At 44.3% G+C, this 14,838-nt stretch overlaps 1 pseudogene; it reads left to right on the forward strand.

The window, feature by feature from the left end:
• The first annotated feature begins 3,639 nt into the window (after positions 1-3,639).
• Positions 3,640-14,838, forward strand: part of LOC149973024 (uncharacterized) — a 53,757-nt pseudogene continuing 42,558 nt past the window's right edge.

The raw sequence follows: 14,838 nt of genomic DNA on the forward strand, positions 1-14,838 counted from the left end.
TCATTCAAATCAAAATGTTATTTTCGCATAGACATATTTAGCAGATGTTATTGTGGGTGTAGTGAAATGCTTGTGTTCCTAGCTCCAACAGTGCAGTAATGTCTAACAATACACACATCTAAAAGTCAAATAACGTAATTAAGAAATATAGAAATATTAGGACAAGCAATGTCTAAGAGTATAAATATTTACTGAACAAAAATATAAATGCAACATGAAACAATTTCAAAGATTTTACTGAGTTCAAATCAGATCAAATAAAATTGTATTTGTCACATAAGCCGAATATGACAGGTCTATTGAAATGCTTACTTACAAGCCCTTAACCAAAAAAGTAAGAAATAAGAATAACAAATAATTAAAGAGCATCAGTAAATAACAATAGCAGGGGGTACCGGTACAGAGTCAATGTCAATGTGCAGGGCCACCGGTGTCGAGGTAATATGTACGTGTAAGTAGAATTATTAAAGAGAATATGCATGGATAATAACAGGGGGGGGGGGGGGGTGTTCAAGAGTCTTATGGCTTGGGGGTACAAGCTATTTAGGAGCCTCTTGGACCAAGACTTGGCGCTCCGGTACCACTTGCCATGCGGTAGCAGAGAGCACAGTCTATGACTAGGGTGGTTGGAGTCTGACAATTTTTAGGGCCTTCCTCTGACACCCGACTGGTATAGAGGTCCTGGATGGCAGAAAGCTTGGCCCCGGTGATGTACTGGGCTGTACGCACTACCTTCTGTAGTGCCTTGTGGTTGGAGGCCGAGCAGTTGCCAAACCAGGCAGTGATGCAACCCATCAGGATGCCCTCGATGGTGCAGCTGTAAAACCTTTTGAGGATCTGAGGAACCATGCCAAATCTTTTCAGTCTCCTGAGTGGAATAGGTTTTGTCATGCCCTCTTCACGACTGTCTTGGTGTGCTTGGACCATGTTAGTTTGTTGGTGATGTGGACACCAAGGAACATGAAACTCTCAACATGCTCCACTACAGCCCTGTCGATAAAAATAGGGGTGTGCTCGGTCCTCCTTTTCCTGTAGTCCACAATCATCTCCTTTGTCTTGTTTACATTGAGGGAGAGGTTGTTGTCCTTGCACCACACGGTCAGGTCTCTATCCTCTTCCCTATAGGCCGTCTCATCGTTGCCGGTGATCAGACCTACTACCACTGTTGTGTCATCAGCAAACTTAATGATGGTGTTGGAGTCGTGCTTGGCCGTGCAGTCATGAGTCAACAGGGAGTACAGGAGGGGGCTGAGCACGCACCCGAGCGGCCCCCATGTTGAGGATCAGCGTGGCAGATGTGTTGTTACCTACCCTTACCACCTGTAGGAGGCCCGTCAGGAAGTCCAGGATCCAGTTGCAGAGGGAGGTGTTTAGTCCCAGGGTCCTTAGCTTATTGATGAGCTTTGAGGGCACTATGGTGTTGAACGCTAAGCTGTAGGCAATGAATAGCATTTTCACATAGGTGTTCCTTATGCCCAGGTGTGAAAGGGCAGTATTGAGTGTAATAGAGATTGCATCATCTGTGGATCTGTTGGTGTGGTATGCAAATTGGAGTGGGTCTAAGGTTTCTGGGATAATGGTGTTGATGACCAGCCTTTCAAAGCACTTCATGGCTACAGATGTGAGTGCTACAGGTCGGTAGTCATTTAGGCAGGTTACCTTAGTGTTCTTGGGCACAGGGACTATAGTGGTCTGCTTGAAACATGTTGGTATTACAGACTCAGACAGGAAGAGGTTGAAAATGTCAGTGAAGACACATGCAAGTTGGTCAGCACATGCTCGCAGTACACTGGCATGGTTACACATGGTCTGCGGTTGTGAGGCTGGTTGGACGTACTGCCAAATTCTCTAAAACGATGTTGGAGGCAGCTTATGGTAAATAAAAAATCATATTCAATTCTCTGGCGGACAATCCTGCACGCAGACCAATTGCACGCTCCCTCAACTTGAGATATCTGTGGTATTGTGTTGTGACAAATCTGCACAGTTTAATTTAAAGTGGCCTTTTGTCTCCAGCACAAGGTGCACCTGTGTAATGGTCATGCTGATTGATCAGTTTCTTGATATGCCTTGCATATCAGGTGGATGGATTATCTTGGCAAAGCAGAAATGCTCACTGACATGGATGTAAACAAATTTGTGTGCAACAAATATTTTTGTGCGTATGGAACATTTCTGGGAGCTTTTATTTCACCTCATGAAACAAGTGAAGACACCAAAACTATGAAATAACACATGGAATCATGCAGTAGCCTAAAACAATGTTGAAAAAAATCAAAATATATTTTATATTTTTCAAAGTAGCCACCCTTTGCCTTGATGACAGCTTTGTACACTCTTGGCATTCTCTCAACCAGCTCTTCCAACAGTCTTGAAGGAGTTATTTGCACCTGTGTCCAACCTCACAATGTCAAACCTTTTGGTATATTAACTAATTTACCACATGGTGTATCAGTTGTCAAGGTAAGACCCAAGTGCAGACTGTGTGAAGTAAGAATGTTTATTGTTAGAGGGGCAGGAAAATGATAGGTCAAGGCAAGCAGGGGTCGATAATCCAGAGCAGGAGCAAAGGTACAGGACAGCAGGCAGACTCAGGGTCAGAGACAGGCAGAGTGGTCAGGCGGGTGGGTACAGGGTCTGGACAGGCAAGGGTCAAAGACTAGGAGGACGAGAAAAAGGGAGACTGGGAAAAGACAGGAGCTGACAGGACAACTGCTGGGAAGCTTGACAAACAAGACAATTATCTTTAAGACCCACCAGTGTACTCACTCCAACGAATAAGCTAGGTCTCTTGAAGGGACAGGTAGTCACAAAATGACCGGAAGGACCGCAATACAGACAACTCTGGGTCTCAAGTCTGCTTACACAGTCAGCTGGAGACAGCCTAGCCCTGCCGAGCTACATCGGCTCGGGAAGAGGTGAGTCGGCAGTCTCCGGAGGCTCTTGGAGGGACTCGGGTAAGCTCGGATCCTCTCGGGGATGTAGACACCGGAGACTTCCGGAGTGCATCAGCTGCAAGGTGGGATCCCCGAGTGAGCGATTGGGACTGCAATCGGACCTCTTCTCCCTCCTACGTTCCCGTAGCCGACCATCAATCCGGATGGTTAAAACGATGAGTGAGTTGATATGCGTCGGCAGTTCTCAGGCTGCCAGCTCATCCTTTACCTCCTCCGATAATCCGTGCAGGAACGTGTCGAACGGCGCTTCCGGGTTCAAGGTTCCCTCTGCTGCTAGCGTGCGGAACGCCACCACAGTCTCCCACACTGAGGGTGTCCTGCCGAAGCAGGTTTAACTTCCGGAGAGCCTCTCTCCCAGACACCGGAGCCTCAAACTTTTGAATACCTCCAGACTGAGGCAGACGGCAGATTGTTGCTCCCACACCACCGTGGCGCGGGTGAATACCCTCCCGGACATCAGCGTAATAATGTACGCTATCTTCGAGCGGTCCGAGGGGAATGAAAACAGATGCAGCTCGAAAACGAGGGAGCACTGAGAGAGAAAGGCCCGGCCGGTTCTGGAATCTCCATCGTAGCACTCCTGGGGAGGTAAGCGGGGTTCATGGGAAACAGGGGTGACGGCTAAGCTACCAGCCAGGTTACAGAGGGGCTGGGAGGTTACCGTCATGGTAGGCTGCCTAGTATGCAACCCACAGAATTGCTCCCACAATGCGTCCAAGGCTATGCCGTGACATTCGGCCACGGCCTGGAACCCTTCCATCAGACTGCGAAGCAACTCCTCATGTCTACCAATGGTGGCTCCTTAGGAGGAGATGGCATTGCGGAGCTGGTCAAGTCTGCTGGGTCAGTCATGGCCAGTTCTTACTATCAGGCATCAAGGTAAGACCCAAGTGCAGACTGTGTGAAGTAACCATGTTTATTGTAACAACAGGGGCAGGCAAACGACAGGTCAAGGGTCGATAATTCAGAGTAGGAGCAAAGGTATAGGACGGCAGGCAGGCTCAGCGACAGGCAAAGTTCACTAATCGAGATGTGGTGCAAAGGTACAGGACGGTAAGCAGGCTCAGGGTCAGGCAGAGGGGTCAGGCGGCCGGGTACAGGGAAGGGTCAAAAAGCAGGAGGACGAGAAAAAGAGAGGCTGGGAAAAGACAGTAGCTGACAGGACAACTGCTGGTAAGCTTGACAAACAAGATGAACTGGTATAGACAGACAGAAAACACGGGTATAAATGCCCTGAGGTTAAGTGGGGAAGATGGGCGACACCTGGAGGGGATGGAGACAAGCACAAGGAAAGGTGAAACAGATCAGGGCATGACATGGTGATGTCAAGGCAAAGGGTGATTACTTTGAATAATCTCAGATATAAAATATATTTTGGATTTGTTTATCACTTTCTTGGCTAATACATGGATTCCATATGTGTTATTTCATATTTTTGATGTCTTCTCTATTATTCTGCAATGTAAAAAATAGTAAAAATAAAGAACGCCCCTGGAATGAGTAGGTGTGTCCAAACGTTTGATTGTTACTGTATATGTACACACTATGAGGTTGTAATAAAACTGTGAAAATTATGAGAATAGCCTTTTATTGTAAGAGCTGTTCAAAAAGACCGCCTGAAATGTTTTGGTGGGATGGAGTTTTGGCCTTCCATGGTAACATCACCATGTGGTAAATTAGTTAATAGACCAATAAGTGTGACATGGTGAGGATGGATGCAGGTGCAGAGAAGAGACGAGGAATCCGCGGTTAAGGATAATACTGAGAAATGGTAACGTAAGGATCACAGTAACACAAACACAAAATCTCAAAAACTCCCTCAGGAGACAAAACGCACACAGCACATAAATCAAGATTCAGCAAAGGACAACAGAAAACACACCTCTTTTAACAGGGAAATCATAATGAGTAAATAGGACACACCTGAGTGTCGTTAATGTCTCTAGGATGGTCTCTGTCGCCCTCTGGTGACAGGTGGAACCATAATAAAAACGTTGTCTTCCCCTCCCCACTCAGACCACTCCCAGACAGTCCTCACAAAGTTCTTGCTCAAGAAAAATTGCCCTTTGCTAAGAATCTATTTTTGTTTCTACATTACAATTTTAGTTGAAAACAAATCACAGTAAGTGATTCTACCAGGCAAGCTGAACAGTTACTCTTGCGAGCTCGATACAAAGTCTATGAACAAGGCGACAAGGCCAGTAAACTCCTTGTGCACATCAGATCCGTAAATCTGAGGCCTCACTGCTAATCCCACAAATAAGGACCCCGTCTGGTGCCACCACAGTTATACATAAAGAGATCAATGATCAATTTAAACTATTTTACTCTGCGCTATACACCTCTGAATCCACTCAAGACCCTTTGCTGATTGACTCCTTCTTTAATGGCTTGAATATGCCTTCAATTGATACAGACTCCCATGACTGTCTAGAAGAAGAATTTACGCTTGAGGAGATTGCAACAGCAGTGTCCGCAATGAAAAGTGGTAAATCACCGGGTCCGGACGGTTTTCCAACCAAATTTTACAGGACGTTTTCTGGTCTGCTTTGCCCATTCTTGTCCCGACTATTTGCAGAGTGCCTCAATACTTCAAAGCTGCCGCCTAGTCTTTATCAGGCTTCAATTTCATTACTACTAAAAAAAAACAAAGACCCCCTGGAATGTGGATCCTATCGCCCAATCTCGCTTTTAAACTGTGATTACAAAATCCTAGCTAAGCTTTTAGCCATCCGTATGGAAGGCTTGCTGCACCAAGTAATACACTCTGACCAGACTGGCTTTGTGAGAAATAGGCATTTATTTTTCAATATTAGGCGCCTTATGAATATACTGTACTCCCCAGCGTCGGAGGTCCCGGAGGTGGTGGTCTCACTTGATGCCGAAAAAGCGTTTGACCGCATTGAGTGGGATTACCTAACAGCTGCCCTTTATAGATTTGGCTTTGGCCCCAAATTCATTGCGTGGATAAAGATTCTTTATTTTTCCCCCATGGCTTCGGTACGGACTAATAACTTGTCCTCTGACTATTTTCCCTTGCACCGCGGATCCAGACAGGGTTGCCCACTCTCCCCCTTGTTGTTTGCTTTGGCAATCGAGCCTCTCACCATTGCATTACGCTCTAATGATGCCATTCAAGGTATAACCAGGACGGGCTTAGAGCAGAAAGTCTCGCTATATGCTGACGACCTCCTTTTGTTTATCTCTAACTCTGATACCTTAATGCCACGTGCCTTATCTGTTCTTAAAAAGTTTGGATCAATCTCAGGGTACAAGCTGAATCTAGGCAAGAGTGAGCTTTTTCCGGTAAACAAGGCTGCTTTAAAGTGCTCTTTCACAAGTTCTCAGTTTAGGATTGTCCGGGATCAATTCACCTACTTGGGAGTAAAAGTGACAAGGAAATATTCAAATTTGTTTCAGGAAAACTTTGTTGCTCTAGCAGACAGTTTGAAACAATCTTTTACTTTTTTGAATTTGCTACCTCTTTCTCTTATCGGAAGGATTAATGTCATTAAAATGAATGTGTTGCCCAAATTTTTATATTTATTTCAATGTTTACCCATTTTTATTCCAAAATCTTTTTTTATTTCACTGGATCAAACATTCATGCATTTTATTTGGGATGGCAAGGTACCACGGATTGGTAGAAAACATTTACAGAAGCCTAGGTCATTGGGGGGTTTAGCTCTACCAAATTTTCAGACATACTACTGGGCTGCAAATTTTAGAGCCGTTCTGTACTGGCTGCAGACTGATCCTACTGGCCCTAGACCACTCTGGGTCCAGATGTAGTCTGAATCGTGTAAACCTGCAGCACTTTCCTCTGTGCTGTGCTCGTCTCTCCCAGTGTCCCTAGGCAAAAGTTGTGCCAACCCAATTGTAAAGCAGTCTCTTAAAATTTGGAATCAGTTCCGTTTAGCCTTTAGCCTCCGAGGCTTTTCTCTATCAGGCCCAATTAATCAGAACATTTTATTTCCTCCATCTTTGAATGATGGTGCTTTTGGCATTTGGCACTCACTAGGCCTCTCCTCACTAGCCCAATTATTCTTTGATGGTACATTTTCCTCTTTTTCTCAGCTGCAGGACAAGTTCAATCTCCCCCAATCCCACTTTTTCCGCTATCTCCAGACTAGAAACTTTGTCAGGGTTAACACACCTGGATTTCCCAATAGGCCTGCGAATACAGCTATAGAGAGCATCTTGGAGCTGAACAAGCTTCCTAGGGGCGCAATTTCAGATGTATATGCAATCATTCATGACTTACAGAACCCTTCTTTGGTGCCTTTAAAGACTCGATGGGAAAAGGATTTGGGGGAGGAACTTGGGGAAGACGCCTGGGAATCTGTGCTGCACAGGGTGCACTCGTCCTCTTTTAGCACTAGACACAGCCTCATTCAATTCAAGGTGGTTCACCGTATCCACTGGTCGGGGGCCAAACTTGGAAGAATATTCTCTGATTTTGATCCTACCTGTGTCAGATGTAAGGTGGAACCAGCCACACTGTTCCATATGTTTTGGGGCTGTCAAACTGTCAGGTTTCTGGGAATTAATATTTAAATGTTTCTCTGATATATATGACACTGTTATAGATCCGTCTCCCCTTACAGCCCTTTTTGGAGTACTGCCCATGGGTACCCCCCTATCAAGAATCCAGTCGGACACTGTTGCTTATACAACTCTTTTAGCTAGACGGCTAATACTACAGAACTGGAAGATGGCAGCTCCCCCATCTTATAAATATTGGGTGAGGGATGTGTTGTGCTCTCTGAAACTAGAAAAAATGTAATTCAATTCACGTGGGAACCCCAAACTGTTTGATGAGGCTTGGGCTCCATTCCGGTCTTACTTTAAACAGTCCATCCTCTGATGGCATTCCAATTAATACTAAAATAAGTCTGTGACTTAAGGGTTGGAGGAGTTTCTCTGTGTTTTTGCTGGGGGGGGGGGGGGGGCATTAAGATCCATATGCTTATTGATTGTGGTCCGCAGATGCCTTGTTCATCTTGCCCAGGCAGAGACTGAAGTGTGAGCTTGTTTTTCCCAGTTATTCTTACATTTTGTTCACGCCTACATGAATAATCATTTTTTTAAATTTATTTTAAAGCATTGTAAACTTTTTTTTTTGTCCAGTGGATGGTCGGTCTGTGGCCATGACTCTCTGTGAGTGGTTGCATTTCTCCACCCTTATCCCTTGACTGTTTACAGGAACAATGGTGAGATGTTTGCCCTGTCCCTGTACTATAGATTGCCCTTTAACCTCTGTAGCCTTCTGCCCGGTGTGTTTAACTTGTCTAAAGTATGGTATCTTTAAAGCTATTTTTTTAGTTGTATTTTTATTTGTATTTTTTTTCTAGTTGAGTATATTATTTATATTGCTTTGTCTTGTCTGTGTGTGTGTATGTTCAAAACTTAATAAACAGAGTTAAAAAAAAAAAAAAAAAAAAATTTGATATTGAGATAAAAACGGCTCTATTGGCCCTTTTTAAAATATCCCTCTGATGGCAAGGGTTGACTTATTTTAAGGACTGCGATTGGTTGGTGGATATGAAGTTTAAGATCTTTGATAGGTAGATGTGGAATTTTGTTCAAGGGTTTAGCATAGGGCTAACGTGTGCCAGGTTATCTGATGGGAACAGATAAATGTAGCGTTCTATCATGTAGCGTTCTATCATGTGCAAGAAAATCAAAGATTTTAATTGGCCGATTCACATTTTGAGACAGAGAAACTGTTTCAACTGTTTCTAATGTTCGCAAGTATGGCCCCAATTAAGTTCATCATCTTACGACGTCACCGTCTGTGTGCGTGTGTGTGCGTGCATGTGTGCTTGTGTGTGTGTGTGTGCGTGCACGTGTGTGTGCGCATGTACGCTTGTGTGTGTGCTTTACTGCGTGGTATTTTACAGTGACTTTTGAAATTAGATCGAGATTGCATTAGCTCATGGAAAGGAACTGGTAGCTGTTAGTCAGTTGAGCTGTTAAGCACTAAATCTGTGCTAACAGATTGGCGCTGCTCTCAGTTAAATCATCTTTATGGACTGGCACACACACACACACACACACACACAGTAGTAACCCTCTGTAATATTACCACATATGCCATTACAATTTTAAATTGATACACAGTGAAGGGAATATAGGTCTGCGGTCAGCATTGAACTTACCTATATCCTATTCCCCCTTGGTGTCTAACCCTTTGATCCTGAATCAGAGGTACTGTAGAAACTGAAGGGTCAAAGGGTTGAGCAGTGAAGAGCAAAACATTCCACGGATGATGAACAAACCCTTCACCCTATCCCTCTCTCCTTCCATCCCTACTCCTGCCTCCCTTCATATTGTGAAGATGAGTCTTGTGGGGTAATATAACCCAGTAATATAACAGTCCCTAAGTGGGATTGATTAAATGGAATCAAATTGGATTTATATAGCAAACACATATTCATGGATTGCAGGTTGCGTCACAATATTGTTTTGTTCTATGTTTGATGCTCAACTAATCATTCTACTCAATGCATCCTCACATTGGGCGCTGATGAAAATTTGGTCTAAAGTGCATTACTGTAGCTTGAAAGCGTGAAAGTCATCACTCCCCAGCCTAGTTTTGAGCATCAATATGGTAATGGCGTCTGTAGAACGTTGATAACAATGGCAACAACGTGACCGAGTGACGGAAGTGCAACCCATGAATACTTCTATAGATGTACAATACATTTTCACAGAGTTCTAAGTAGCACCCCAGACCTAAACCCCACAAGAACCAGCTGAGGAAATGGTGGTAAGGGAAAAGTGCCTACTTAGGAAAAAGTCCAAAGAAATACGAGTCAAGAGATGCTTGATTCCAACTGAGTCATTGTTATATTTCCCTCATCACGCTGTCCTGGTCTGTGATAAAACGTTACGACTTGTATGGAAAGTGTGGTGGCTCTGCTAAGCGCGATAATTTTAGAATAAATCATTTATTAGTGTTCTGTTCCAGAGTGGAATGTACATGGTATGATCAATCAACTCTCGTCTCAGGTAATGGTGGTACATCTGTGTGTGTGTGTGTGTGTGTGTGTGATACCCCATCCTCATCCTTTCACCCTACTGTAGTTTGTCATTACATCTTGGCCCTACGTACAGTATTTGTTTTAATGTTACAGGTGGTCAGAGCTCTTCTCTCACCATCCTCTTATGATTCACACTTATCCATCCGTTTTCACCTTTCTCACTCTTCCACATGGTTTTAGGGGGGCTTTGAGACCCTTCCATAAATCTGCAGATTACTGCCAAGAGGCACTTAACCCTCCTGGATTTACCACTTCCCTTTTCTTCATCTCATCTGTCTCTACTGCTTCTCTTCTCATCTATCTCTTCTCATGTCTCCTCTGTCTTTCAATCTCTGCCCCCCGACACACTGACCAGCCCGGGCCCTCTTAATGTCATAAAGATGTCAGGCACTTTGTGATAATGATACTAGAACGATGTTACAGCGTTAAGGGATAATTTCTTTAAGTCTAATACCTACATGTTATCAAGCAGACCACCATAGTCCTTGTGCCCAAGGAAGCGAAGGTAACCTGCCTAAATGATTACCGACCCGTGGCACTCACGTCGGTAGCCATGAAGTGCTTTGAAAGGCTGGTCATGGCTCACATCAACAGCCTCTTCCCAGACACTCTAGACCACTCCAATTCGCATACTGCCCCAACAGATCCAAAGATGATGCAATCTCAGTCACACTCCACACTGCCCTTTCTCACCTGGACAAAAGGAACACCTATGTGAGAATGCTGTTCATTGACTACAACTCAGCGTTCAATACCATAGTGTCCACAAAGCTCATCACTAAGCTAAGGACTCTGCGACTAAACACCTCCCTCTGCAACTAGATCCTGGACTTCCTGATGGCCCGCCTCCAAGTGGTAAAAGTAGGCAACAACACGTCTGCCATGCTGATCCTTAACACTGGGGTCCCTCAGGGGTGTGTACTTAGTCCCCTCCTGTATTCCCTGTTCATCCACGACTGCGTGACCAAACATGACTCCAACACCATCATTAAGTTTGTTGACGACAACAGTGGTAGGCCTGATTTCCGACAATGATGAGACAGCTTATAGGGAGGAGGTCAGAGAACTGGCAGTGTGGTGCCAGGACAACAACCTCTCCCTTAATGTGAGCAAGACTAAGAAGCTGATCGTGGACTACAGGAAAGGGCGGGGCGAACAGGCCACCATTAACATCAACTGGGCTGTAGTGGAGCGGGTCAAGAGTGTCAAGTTCCTTGGTGTCCACATCACTAACAAACTATCATGGTCCAAACATACCAAACAGTCATGAAGAGAACACGACAAAACCTTTTCCCCTCAGGGGACTGAATAGATTTGGCATGGGTCCCCAGATCCTCAAAAGGATATTCAGCTGCACCATCGAGAGCATCCTGACCGGTTGCATCCCCGCCAGGTTTGGCAACTGCTCGGCATCTGACCGTAAGGCGCTACAGAGGGTAGTGCGAAAGGCCCAAAACATCACTGGGGCCAAGCTTCCTGCCATCCAGGACCGATATAATAGGCGGTGTCAGAGGAAAGCCCATAAAATTGTCAGACTCCAGTCACCCAAGTTATAGACTGTTTTCCCTGCTACCACACAACAAGCGGTACCGGAGCGCCAAGTCTAGGACCAAAAGGCTCCTCAACAGCTTCTACCCCCAAGCCATAAGACTGTTGAACAATTCATAAAATCGCCACTGGACAATTTACATTGACCCCCCCCCCCCCTCCCTCCCTTTTGTACACTCGCTGTTTGTTTGTCACCTATGCATAGTCACTTCGCCCCCACCTACATGTACAGATTACCTCAACTAGCCTGTTTCCCCGCACACTGACTGAGTACCGGTGCCCCCTGTATAAAGCCTCATTATTGTCATTCTAATTGTGTTACTTTTATTATTACTTTTTATTTTAGTCTACTTGGTCAATATTTTCTTCTTCTTGAACTGCACTGTTGGTTAAGGGCTTGTAAGTAAGCATTTCATGGTAAAGTCTACACTTGCTGTATTCGGCGCATGTGACAAATCAAATTTTATCTGATTTGATTTCTCTGGTTTAGCCTTTATGACCTAGATAAGATGTGTGGGTCAATGTGTGCAAATGTGTCAGAGAGCCTGTGTAACTATGAACCCTTCAGGCCGGCTACTGTTTTATCCTCAATAGTCCACAGCTGCAAATACGTGAGAGTCCGCAGGCTCATTATTACACACTTACTACCCTAATTTCATTGGGCACACATGGACGTATGTCAAATTTACCATGCAGCTCGGCGGCTTTGTGGCTTTGAACTCAGTAGCACACTCTGCTGTGCTCCTCTGAACCCAGTCCTCTGTGTTAATGACTGTCAATCATTGCAAACTAATGTAGAGGTAAACTAATACATCTGGAAACATTTGATAAAATCATTACATTGGTGTTGGTGACTGGTAACGCACCCCAGGCTAATCACAACAGACTGATCACCATAGGAGAAAGAGAGACCGTGAAAAAGACTGAGGGAGGCAGAGAAGAGAAAGACAGAGACTTAGGAGGGAGAGAAGGAAACAATTGCCAACCATAGTTTGTCCTGTGTAACTAGGCCTTTACAGCAACAAAAAAAATAGTGTCTGTTACAGGCTTTGGTTTCCCATTTATGTTTCGAGGTTGGATATTAGCAAAAAATGTGTATATACATACATATACATACATACATACATACGTGTTCGCGTTGGACTTCGTCCCTGTCATGTTCATGACGTACACTATTTTGGGTAGTGAAGACATTTTTCGCTCAGACAGAAAGGGGAACTGAAAGTTGACCAGCAACAACTGGGACCTAAAAGACATCCACCATGAGCACCCACTAAATTTGCCCAAGAAGAGGCAAATGAAAGAAAAACCCACACCAAACTTAGACAGGAGGCAAACCAAAAAGTGGAGCAAAACAGGGAAGATCAGATAAAGGATTGTTTGTCTAGCCAACTAAAGGTGTCAACCCTCCACGTTTCTCAAGACAACTGGAGCACTGGGCAAACAACTCTAAAATAGCACCTGGGCCAGCACCTTCCCACTAACGAGATGACCAACCAGCATAGATGTAATACATTCTGACTAACGAGGTGACACCAATCGGTGCACCGTAAGTTTGGTGGGGGTTTTTCTTTCATTTGCCTCTTCTTGGGCAAATTTAGTGGGTGCTCATGGAGGATGTCTTTTAGGTCCCAAATGTTGTTGCTGGTCAACTTTCAGTTCCCCTTTCTGTCTGAGCGAAAAATGTCTTTCACTACCCAAAATAGTGTACGTCATGAACATGACAGGGACGAAGCCCAACGCGAACACGTGTGTGTGTGTGTATATATATATATAAAATATAAAACACAGGGCTGTAACCCAAACAAAGAGTGAGGTGTAAACCTACACAGGACGAGACCCGTAACAACAATAGATGGGACGAGACCACGGTAACACGCAAGCCGATACAACAGAGCACAGGTACTCACAAGACCAACGGACATGGAACAATAATCAACTAGGACAATGGGGAACAGAGGGCACACATACACATACTAATCAGGGGGAATGGGAACCAGGTGTGCGTAATGAGACAAGACAGTCCGGGGTTGGTGGTAAGGATCCAGTTCAGTGACGCCTAAAAGGCAGGTGACGTAGACCTCCGGAGCTGGTGAACGGAATGAGCAGCAGTACTGGGGGAATCTGTGACAGAATGGCCTTTAAAGGCACATTTAAAGGCATCCCATACGATACGTGGGTCTGCTGAACATGTATTGTGCAAGAAAATGTTTTTTTATAAAATCCTTTGTTTGTATTAAGAAAGTACTGTAGGTCAATAAACCCTGGTTCAATTTACAATATCCCCGTCCTCGTAGAAATTCTATCATAGTTGTATGGAGGGATATAAGTTGATAGTCTGATTGAAGGACAGCTACTTAACTTGGCATACTTCAGTAGCTGTGCTAATTTATACACACTCCTGTGAATCTCAAAGGGCTGCAAATCAATCAGGGAGACAACATTGTGCAAACTGTCCCTGTGGCCTACAGGGCCAAACGTGGGTCTCTGTCTCTCAATGCAATCAAATTCAAACACGCTTTAATATATTGGAAATTATGAATATAATAAATGATGAATCCAATTAAAGGCCCAGTGCAGTCATTTTGACAGAAAGGGTTGGAACTCTTTGTTATTGGTTTATTGGCATTGTGATGCCACTATGGAAAGTGGAAACTCCCACCCATGCAAACCTGCTGAAAAGAAGGTCCTGTGTAGATTATATTTTCAATCAGCAACTATAAGGAAACACTCTTAGAAAAAAGGGTTAAGAAAAGGTTATTCAGCTTTCCCCGTAGGAGAACCCTTTGGAAAACCCTTTTTGGTTCCAGGCTGAACCCTTTTGGGTTTTGGGCTCTACATGGAACCCAAAAGAGTTCTCCCTGGAACCAAAATGGTTTCTTCAAAGGGTTCCCCTATGGGGACAGCAGAATAACCCCTTTAGGTCCTAGATTGTAGCTATGTTTCCATCCAATTACCGATAGATTTTCATGCAAATATTCTAAAATATGCATAAAGAAAATATTTTCCAGTGGTGTTTCCACCAAACGAATAAAAAACATTGCGTGATGACGTGGTGCACACAAAAATGTACTTTTTTGCATACGTTTTCATGAACTGAATACAAATCTAAAGTTCAATGTGTTTATATCACATTTTCAACTCTACTGATTGATTTGTCACAGAAACGGTTGAGTAAATGTGCAGACTCTGGTCCAACAGCCCACAGATACAGTGCGGGCGGGTAAGCTGTGCGGGTAGGCTGTGCGGGTAGGCTAGTCTACATTCATTGATTATTATGGATAGAG

Source organism: Oncorhynchus mykiss, chromosome 21, assembly GCF_057628025.1.
Source record: "Oncorhynchus mykiss isolate SJ-2025 chromosome 21, ASM5762802v1, whole genome shotgun sequence".
Classification (NCBI taxonomy): Eukaryota; Metazoa; Chordata; class Actinopteri; order Salmoniformes; family Salmonidae; genus Oncorhynchus; species Oncorhynchus mykiss.